This window comes from Symphalangus syndactylus, chromosome 9, assembly GCF_028878055.3.
Source record: "Symphalangus syndactylus isolate Jambi chromosome 9, NHGRI_mSymSyn1-v2.1_pri, whole genome shotgun sequence".
Taxonomy (NCBI): domain Eukaryota; kingdom Metazoa; phylum Chordata; class Mammalia; order Primates; family Hylobatidae; genus Symphalangus; species Symphalangus syndactylus.
Window position 1 is genome coordinate 62,111,951 of NC_072431.2, and position 10,527 is coordinate 62,122,477.

At 51.9% G+C, this 10,527-nt stretch overlaps 1 long non-coding RNA gene across 1 annotated transcript; it reads right to left on the reverse strand.

The window, feature by feature from the left end:
• Positions 1 to 2,140: 2,140 nt before the first annotated feature.
• On the reverse strand, positions 2,141 to 6,796 carry LOC134737518 (uncharacterized). Its single transcript, XR_010122610.1, has 2 exons — positions 6,703 to 6,796; positions 2,141 to 5,025 (listed from the first exon to the last, which is right to left on the reverse strand). It is a non-coding gene; the product is annotated as an uncharacterized lncRNA (long non-coding RNA).
• Positions 6,797 to 10,527: the final 3,731 nt, after the last annotated feature.

The following is a 10,527-nucleotide window of genomic DNA, read 5'->3' on the forward strand; positions in this document are numbered from 1 at the left end:
CGAACTCCCGGGCTCAGATGATCCTCCTGCCTCAGCCTCCCAAGTAGCTGGGACCATAGGCATGCACTACCATGCCCGGCTAAATTTTATATATTTTTTAGAGATGGGTTTTGCCATGTTGCCCAGGCTAGTCTTAAACTCCTGGGCTCAATCTAGCCTCCCACCTCAGCTTCCCAAGGTGCTGGAATTATAGGCATGACCCACTACACACTATACCTAGTTTTCGTTATTTATTTATTTATGTATTTATTTTTTAGAGACAGTCTCACTCTGTTGCTCAGCCAGGCTGGAGTTGAGTGGTGCCATCATAGCTCACTGCAGCCTTAAACTCCTGGGCTCAAATGATCCTCCAGTCTCAGCCTCCCAAGTAGCTGGAACCATAGGTGCACATCACCATGCCAGGCTAAATTTTAAAATTTTTTGTAGAGATGGCGTCTCTGATACTGCCCAGGCTGGTTTGAAGCTCCTGGGCTCACATGATCCTCCTGCTTCAGCCCTCCAAGTTGCTGGGATCACAGGCATGTACCACCACACCTGGCTTCTATATTTTTGTAGAGTTGGGGGATCTTGCTACATTGCCCAGGCTGATCTCAAGCTCCTGGGCTTAAGCATTCCTCCCGCTTCAGCCTCCCAAAGTGCTGCAATTACAGGCATGAGCGACTGCACCCAGCTTCAGCCTAAGAGATCTTTTTTTTTTTTTTTGAGACAGAGTCTCACTGTGTTGCCCAGGCTGGAGTGCAGCAGTGTGATCTCAGTTCACTATAACCTCCACCTCCCAGGTTCAAGTGATTCTCGTGCCTCAGCCTCCCATGTAGCTGAGAGTACAGGTGCATGCCACCATGCCTGACTAATTTTTGTATTTTTAATAGAGACAGGGTTTCACAATGTTGGCCAGGCTGTTCTCGAACTCCTGACCTCATGTGATCTGCCCCTGCTCAGCCTCCCAAAGTACTGGGATTACAAGCATGAGCCACCATGCCTGGCCAGATCTTATTTGGAAATGGTATTCTGCATTGTAATTTTTTTTTTTCAATGATAATAACTCAATCCTCTATTTGACAAAGAAGAAGGAGAAGGAAGAGGAAGAAAAAGAAAGTGGGATAAAGGATCAGAAAGGGAGGAAAATAGAAAAAATTAGAGTATGACTCCAGAGTAGACCTGTTTTGTTGTCACTTGGTTGGTTGGTTGGTTTGTCAGTTGCATTTTTCATATGTTTCGCCATGTTGGCCAGGCTGGTCTCGAACTCCTAGCCTCAAGTGATCAACCCGCCTCGGCCTCCCAGAGTACTGGGACTACAGGCGTGAGCCACCACGTCCAGCCCCCACATTGCTTCTGGCCTCTGTGGTAGACCTCCCAGACGGGGCGGTCGGGCAGAGCCGCTCCCCACATCCCAGATGGGGCGGCCAGGCAGAGGTGCTGCTCACATCCCAGAAGGGGCGGCCCGGCAGAGGCGCTCCTCACTTCCCAGACAGGACAGCCGGGCAGAGGCGCTCCTCACACCCCAGAAGGGGCGGCTGGGCAGAGGCGCTCCTCACACCCTAGAAGGGGCGGCTGGTCAGAGGCGCTCCTCACTTCCCAGACGGGGCAGCCGCGCAGAGGCGCTCCTCACTTCCCAGACGGGGCGGCCGCGCAGAGGTGCTCCTCACATCCCAGAAGGCGTGGCCGGGCAGAGGCGCTCCTCACTTCCCAGATGGGGCGGCCGGGCAGAGGCGCTCCTCACATCCCAGAAGGCGTGGCCGCGCAGAGGCGCTCCTCACTTCCCAGACGGGGCGGCCGGACAGAGGCGCTCCTCACTTCCCAGACGGGGCGGCCAGGCAGAGGTGCTCCTCACATCCCAGAAGAGGCGGCCGGGCAGAGGCGCTCCTCACTTCCTAGATGGGGTGGCGTCCGGGCAGAGGAGCTCCTCACTTCCCAGACGGGGCGGCCGGGCACAGGCGCTCCTCACTTCTTCCCAGACGGGGTGGCCGGGTGGAGACGCTCCTCACTTCCTAGATGGGGTGGCGGCCGGGCAGAGGGGCTCCTCACTTCCCAGACGGGGCGGCCGGGCAGAGGCGCTCCTCACATCCCAGACGATGGGTGGCCGGGCAGAGGCGCTCCTCATTTCTTCCCAGACGGGGCATCTGCATTGTAATTTTTGCTCTGTTTTATTTTTACATTTTCTTTTTACGACATATCTGGGATTTGCTTTAAAACATCCCAGCCAAGAAAAAGAGGGGAAGGGGAGGATAGTTTAGAGCACATTGGCAAAATCCTGATTGTTATTTAAGCTGGGCAGTGGGTGCACGGGGGTTCACTGTACTCTCTGTCTACTTTTGTAAATGTTTAAAAATGTTTGTTGTAAAAAGTTCCTTGGTTTTCCTTATGTTTCTCCAGAGGAAAAAAGATGTTCAGTTTTATATCTTAAAATGTACAAGCTACCTTGTTAGAATAAAACTAAATGTGTATGCTGCTGGGCACCAGGGCTCGTGCCTGTAATACCAGCACTTTGGGAGGCCAAGACGGGTGGATCACCTGAGGTCAGGAGTTTGAGACCAACCTGGCCAACATGGTGAAACCCCGTCCCTACTAAAAATACAAAAATTAGTCAGGAGTGGTGGTGCGCTCCTGTAATCCCAGCTACTCAGGAGGCTGAGGCAGGAAGATCACTTTAACCTGGGAGAAGGTTGCAGTGAGCTGAAATCGCACCACTGCACTCTAGCCTGGGCGACACAGCAAGATTCTGCCTCAAAAAAAACAAACCCAGGACTAGTTCATCAAGAGGCAAAATAATATGACAAACCCTACTTAAATGATTTCATCTGGTTTCAACCACTGCCAGCTGGTTTGATCCAGTTTCAGCTGGTTTCAAATGACTTCAACCAGTTTCAGCCAAGTTAATTCAGCTTCAGGTGGTTGTGAACAGTTTGTGGCTCCTTTCAACCAGCTTCAGCTAGTTTCAGCCAAGGTCATCCAATGTTGGCTGCCTCCAACTGGTTTAACTCCTGTTTCAACTGGATTCAGCTGATTTCCACTCTCCTTAAGGCTGTGCTGTCCAATTCAGTAGCTCCTAGCTACATGCAGCTCTTTACATTTAAATTGATTAAAATTAAAGGAAGGCCAAGTTCTCTGGCTCACCCTGTAATCCCAGCACTTTGGGAGGCCGAGGTGGGAGGATCACTTGAGGTCAGGAGTTTGAGACCAGCCTGGCCAACATGGTGAAACCTTGTCTCTACTAAAAATACAGAAAACATTAGCCAGGCATGGTGGTGGGTGCCTATAGTCCCAACTACTCAGGAGGCTGAGGCAGGAGAATCATTTGAACCTGGGAGGTGGAGGTTGCAGTGAGCGGAGATCACACCACTGCACTGCAGCCTGGGCGACAGAACAAGACTCTGTCTCAAACAAATAGATAAAATGAAATGAAATTCATTTCTAGTGTTATAGGCAGAATGTTTGTGGACTCTCCAAAATTCATATGTCAAACTCCTAACTCCCAGTGTGATGGTATTTGGAGGTGAGAAGTTTGGGAGGTGATCATGTTTAGATGAGGTTGTAAGGGTGGAATTCACTTGATGGGATTAGCAGCCTTTCGAGAAGAGTCATCACCAAGCTTGCTTCCTCTCTCCCTGTCTTGGTCCATTCTGGCACTGCTATAAAGAAAAACCTGAGACTGGGTAATTTTTAAAGAAAAGAGGGGTGTTTTGTTTTGTTTTGTTTTTGGAGATGGAGTTTCACTGTCATCACCCAGGCAAAAGTGCAATGGCACGATCTTGGCTCACTGTCACCTCCACCTCCTGGGTTCAAGCCATTCTCCGGCCTCAGCCTCCTGAGTAGCTGGATTACAGGTGCCCGCCACCACGCCCAGCAAATTTTTGTATTTTTAGTAGAGACGGGTTTTCACCATGTTATCCAGGCTGGTCTCGAACTCATGACCTCAGGTGATCCACCCACCTTGGCCTCCCAATGTGCTGGGATTACAGGTGTGAGCCACCACACCCAGCCAAGAAAAGAGTTTTAATTGGCTCACGTTCCGCAGGCTGTACAGGATGCATGATTCTGACATCTGCTCAGCTTCTGGGGAGGTCTCAGGAAACTTACAATCATGGCAGAAGGTGAAGGGGAAGCACGCACATCTCACATGGCCAGAGCAAGAGGATGAGAGAGGTGGGGAGGTGCTACTCACTTTTAAACAAGCAGAGCTTATGATAACCTTCTACCATGAAAACAGCACGGAGGGGATGGTGCTAACCCATTCATGAGAAATCCGCCCGGTGATTTAATCACCTCCTATCAGGCCCCACCTCCAACACTGGGGATTACAATTTGACATGAGACCTCTTTTTTTTTCTTTTTTTGGTTTTTTTTTTTTTTGAGACAGTTTCACTCTGTCGCCCAGGCTGGAGTGCAGTGGCGCCATCTGGCCTCACTGCAACTTCTGCCTCCCAGGTTCAAGTGATTCTCCTTCCTCAGCCTCCCGAGTAACTGGGATTACAGGCGCCCACCACCACACCCGGCTAATTTTGTATTTTTAGTGGAGACAGGTTTTCACCATGTGGTTCAGGCTAATCTCAAAGTCCTGGCCTCAGGTGATCCGCCCACCTTGGCCTCCCAAAGTGCTGGGATTACAGGTGTGAGCCACTGCACCTGGTCTCGACATGAGATTTAAGCAGGGGACAGACAGCCAAACCATATCACTCCCCATCATGTGAGGATACAGGGAGAAGACAGCCATCCACAAATCAGGAAGTGGGCCCTCACCAGACACCAATCTGCTGGTTCCTCAATCTTGGAATTGTAAGAAAGAAATGTGTGTTGTTTAAGCCACCAGCCTATGGTTTTCTGTAATAGAAGCCCAAATGGACTAAGATACTCAGTCACGCTGCTCACAATTCCAGTGCCCAAGAGGGCCAGGACGACATGTGTTCAAGCGGCCGGCATATTGAATGGCACATTCGTAGAACATTTCCATCACCACAGATGGTCCTTCTGGGCAGCTCTACTCTTGGGAGGAGTTCACATGTAGAGATCATGGCAGCAAAAGTCTCTCTGAGTCAGGTGAGAGGCAGAAAGATAAGTGTGTTATTGGCCGGGTGCGGTGGCTCACGCCTATAATTCCAGCACTCTGGGAGGCCGAGGCAGGCAGATCACGAGGTCAGAAGGTCGAAACCATCCTGGCTAACATGGTGAAACCCCGTCTCTACTAAAAATACAAAAAATTAGCTGGACGTGGTGGTGGACGCCTGTAGTCCCAGCTGTTTGGGAGGCTGAGGAAGGAGAATGGCGTGAACCCAGGAGGTGGAGCTTGCAGTGAGCCAAGATTGTGTCTCTGCACTCCAGCCTGGGCAACAGAGGGAGACTCTGTCTCAAAAAAAAAAGGAAGTCTGTTATTAACACCAGGAATGATCATTGTCACTTTTTTTTTTTTTTTTTTTTGAGACAGAGTTTCACTGTTGTTGCCCAGGCTGGAGTGCAATGGCTCACTGCAACCTCCACCTCCTGGGTTCAAGTTGTTCTCCTGCCTCTCAGCTTCCTGAGTAGCTACAGGTGCCCACAACCACACCCAGCTAATTTTTGTATTTTTAGTAGAGACGGGGTTTCACCATGTTGGCCAGGCTGGTCTCGAACTCCTGATCTCAGGTGATCTGTCTGCCTCAGCCTCCCAAAGTGCTGGGATTACAGGCGTGAGCCACTGTGCCCAGCCCATTGTCACTTTTTACTGAGCACCTGCTATCTACCAGGGAGTGTCAAATGTGTAAAAATGCTATCAGTATGCCTTCCAACAACTCTATAGGGTAGGCATTATCACCCATATAACAGAGAAGGAAAATGAGGGTTTTTCGTTTTTTCTTTGGTTGGTTGGTTTTGGTTTTTGTTACTGAGACAGGGTCATACTCTGTCTCCCAAGCTGGAGTGCAGTGGCACCCCTCATAGCTCACTGCAGCCTCAACCTCCCAGGCTCAAGTAATCCCCCCAAGTAACTGGGACTACAGGCATGCACCACCATGCCTGGCTTTTTTTTTTTTTTTTAGAGGTGGGGTCTCACTATGTTGCCCAGGCTGGTCTCAAACTCCTGTTCTCAAGCGATCCTCCTGCCTCAGCCTCCTAAAGTGCTGAGGTTACAGGCATGAGCCACTGCACCTGGCTAGGAAACTGAGTTTTTTCAGTGGTAGAGGCTCTTAGCCAGTGGCCAAGGGAAAGAGAGAGCTCTGGGTTCAGGGGCTGGCAGGAAGTTAGCAAGACACCAGGGACTCAGCTACACTGGCTGGATCTCAGGGAAGAGCAACCGCCACAGTGGGGACCTGGAGCATGAGGGGAAACTGAGGCAGCAGCTGCACCACAGGGTTGGCAGTACCTGATAAGAGAAGAGGATGCCTTCCATAAGTAGGCCCACAGGTGCCCAGGGCTCCCCATACCCACTGGGTACCAGGTCTAAAACCATGAGACCAGTACCAACACCAACCACTCAAGGAGCTGAGACAGCTGACCCACTCTCTGCCCTGGCTAGGACTGGCCCCAGCACCCCCAGTGGGGAGGACTCAATGGTCCCAGCTGCCAAGGGCCCAGGAACACTAGCAACAGAAGAATGGCCAAAGTGACAGGGAACCCTTGAGACCCTAGAGCAGCAATGCCTGGGCTGGGCCTGATCCTTCCCACCAGCCCCCAGCCATTCCTGGCCTTCTGCCATGGTTCCTGGTTGGTCTGCAAAGTGCCTGGGGCAAATACCTTCTGGGAGAAGAGTAGAGAGGGTACCCAGGCTCCATGGGCCTTAGGATTCCTGAAGTGGGAGGCTCCTCTCTGATGATGGGGCCACCCTGCTCTGGACAGAAATTCCCTAGCCTCAGGGACATGTTGAATCTTGTCACCCGGAGGAACCAAGTGGCTGGGTGGTGGCCCAGTGCAGTGGCTCATGCCTGTAACCTCAGCACTTTGGGAGGCCAAGATGGGCGGGTCACGAGGTCAAGAGATTGAGACCAGCCTGGCCAACATGGTGAAACCCTGTCTCTACTAAAAATACAAAAATTAGCTGGGTGTGGTGGTGGGCACCTGTAATCCCAGCTACTCGGGAGGCTGAGGCAGGAGAATCGTTTGAACCTGGGAGGCAGAGGTTGCAGTGAGCTGAGATAGCACCACTGCACTCTAGCCCGGGTGACAGAGTGAGACTCCATCTGAAAAAAAAAAAAAAAACAGCTGGGCAGCAAAATAAAACGGTTCCCCAGTTCAGCCTTCGGAGGTACCAACCATCGTTAGCAGAGTTGTAAGACCAACTGGGCCCCCACTCGAGGAACATCCCCCTTGCCACAGGGGCTGGGGAGTTGGATTCCCGGGCTGTGCTGCCCTCTGGAGCAGCCCCCTCGGACTGGCCCTCACTGTTCTCCGGGGCCCTGGGAAGCCATGCAGAGAGGCAGAGGTCCTTTATGTGCCAGACAAGGCTGCTGTCAAGGGACTGCAAATCTGCTTGAGGTGTGACATATCTGTTTTTAGAACAAGAACATCACATCAGCAGGAGCCAGTGGCCAGAGCTAGGGGGAAGGGAGGATCCAGGTCCAATTCCCATGTACCTAGGGCACATGTGCACAGCACCGAGGGCCACTCCAGCCCCTCCCCAGCTCTCAGAGGACCCTGCTCCCACCTGCCTTTTGCTCTGCTATCGGGCAGATGGCATTGTCTCTGCTTTGCAGCTGATGAAATAGGAACTCTGACTTCTGAGCTAGGCTAAGAGGGTGCTTGATGCTGCCATTCCGGGCCCAGGTGAGACATTCAGTCATCAGCATCTAGCTCTTGCCTGAGTCTCTGAGCCTGCCAGAGCAGAGCAGAAGCAAATGCATGAAGGTCCCTCCCCCAGGGGCTGCTCTTAGCCAGTGACTGATGACAATGGGTGTATCAACAGCTTAGCCACATGACCCCACACAGGTGGGGACAACCATGGGTTTCCACATTCTGTACTGCCTCCCAGAGGTCCTCACCAGGTTTAAGCTCAATTGCCTACACTGGTAACTGGTAACTTCCTTGATAACACTGATTTCTTTTTTCATTCTTTTGGTGTTTTTTTTAGATGGAGTTTTGCTCTTGTCGCCCAAGCTGGAGTGCAATGGTGCGATCTCAGCTCACTGCAACCTCTGCCTCCCAGGTTCAAGCGATTCTCCTGCCTCAGCCTCATGAGTAGCTGGGATTACAGGCATGTGCCACCACACCCTGCTAATTTTATATTTTTAGTAGAGAGGGGGTTTCCCCATGTTGGCCAGGCTGGTCTTGAACTCCTGACCTCAAGTGATCCACCCACCTCAGCTTCCCAAAGTGCTGGGATTACAGGCATGAGCCACCGCGCCTGGCCGTTTCCTTCCTTCCTCTCTCTCTCTCTCTGGCTGGAGTGCAGTGGTGTGATCTGGGCTTACTACAACCTCTGCCTCAAGAGTCCCTCTGCTGGGACTACAGGTGCACACCACCACGTCCAGCTAATTTTTGTGGGGTTTTTTTTTTGTAGTGATAGGGTTTCACCATGTTGCCCAGGCTGGTCTCAAGCAGTCCTCCTAGGTTCAAGTAATCTTCCGGCCTCAGCCTCCCAAAGTTCTGGGCTTACAGACCTGAGCCATTGTGCCCAACTAACACCCCTTTCTTGGCAGCCTTCCTGTCCATATCTGGCCTCTCTACTCCCCTACCTGGGTTCCTGGGATGACTTGCACTTAAATCCTTGGAGGGAACTTTAAGCAGAAGGAAAGAGGAGAAAACTCAGAAATGGTGTGGGACCAGCAGCTTCCCCATTGTCTGGTCTGGAGTGGAGGTGGTCCAGGGATCCAGGGAGCCTGGCTCAAGCAGGATAGAAGTGACATCCAGGCTGGCCATCAGGGGGTGCAGTTCAGCAGCAGAGTCTCCAGGCCTGCTCACACTTGGGCTGGTGAAGGATTCTCTTCTGGATAGCCTGTTTAGATTACAGTAAGTCCTGAAGACATGAAATTGGTGTCCAGCCCTGGGAGAGGGGTCTGGCCAGGCTTGCACAGCTGGGTCCAGGCTCAGGACTGAGGTAGAAGCATAGTGTTCATCACAACTGTAGCAAAAGTCCAGAAGAATGGACTTAACACTCCCAGTGGGTCAGAGGAGAGGCTAGCACAGGGTAGAGACAAGATTCTGCAGACAGAGGCCAGAAGATTTTGTAGGCTACAAGATTCTGTAGACAGAGGCTCACGCCAATAATCCCAGCACTTTGGGAGGCCAAGGCAGGTGGATCACTTGAGACCAGGAGTTCAAGACCAGCCTGGCCAACATGGTGAAACCCTGTCTCTACTAAAAATACAAAAATTAGCCGGATGTGGTGGCGCGTGCCTGTAGTCCCAGCTACTCAGGAGGCTGAATCAGGAGGATCGCTTGAACCCAGGAGGCGGAGGTTGCAGTGAGCCGAGATCACACCACTGCACTCTAGCCTGGGTAACAGAGCAAAACTCTGTCTAAATAAATAAATAAATAAATAAATAAAATTATGCAGACCTCATCCCCAGGAGGCAGTCTGAAATGGCTCAGGGAAAAAAAAAAAAAAAGCAGGTGAAATTTGTGCAGGGGGATCTCACCTGAACAAGGATCAGAAAGACAAGGGGTTATGCCCAAACCTCCCCACCCTCCTAGTGGCAGCTGGACCCTGGACCCCTTCACCACCACCAGCCTGCCCCATGCTATCCATCACCAGCCAGCTCACGACCTAAACATCTCTGCATCCCTCCTCTCTCTCTCCATCCCCACTGCTACCTCACTGGTTCTGGCCACCACGGCTCTCTCAGCTAGGCTGCAATCACTTCCAGGCTGGATTCCCCACCCCTGCCCTTGACCTTCTCCTGTCCTCTACTCCACAAGGCAGCCAGAAGAATCTGCCAAAGTATCAAGTCTTCTCTTGGGCTAGAGCCTTCTCGTGGCTTCCAATCTGCACCCTCCCAGCCCTTTGTGTCAGGTACCATCTTATCTTCATAAATCCTGTTTCTATTGCCTGGAGGACTCCCCCAGCCCTACCTTCCCCTGTTCCTAAATGACATTTTGCCACCCTTCAGATCTCAACGTCACTTTTTTTTTTTTTTGAGACGGAGTCTCGCTGTTGCCCAGGCTGGAGTGCAGTGGCACGATCTCGGCTCACTGCAGGCTCCGCCCCTTGGGGTTCATGCCATTCTCCTGCCTCAGCCTCCCGAGTAGCTGGAACTACAGGAACCCACCACCTCGCCCAGCTAATTTTTTGTATTTTTTTAGTAGAGACGGGGTTTCACCATGTTAGCCAGGATGGTCTCGATCTCCTGACCTCGTGATCTGCCCGCCTCGGCCTCCGAAAGTGCTGGGATTACAGGCGTGAGCCACCGCGCCCGGCCCTCAATGTCACTTTTGAGAGAAACCTTAGCCAGGCATGGTAGCACGCACCTGTGGTCCCAGCTACTCTGAAGACTAAGGAGGAATGATCTCTTGAAGTCAGGAGTTGGGGGCTGCAGTGAGCTAGGATTGCACCACTGCACTCCAGCCTGGACAACAGAGCAAGACCCTGTCTCTAGGCCAGGTGCAGTGGCTCACACCTGTAATCCC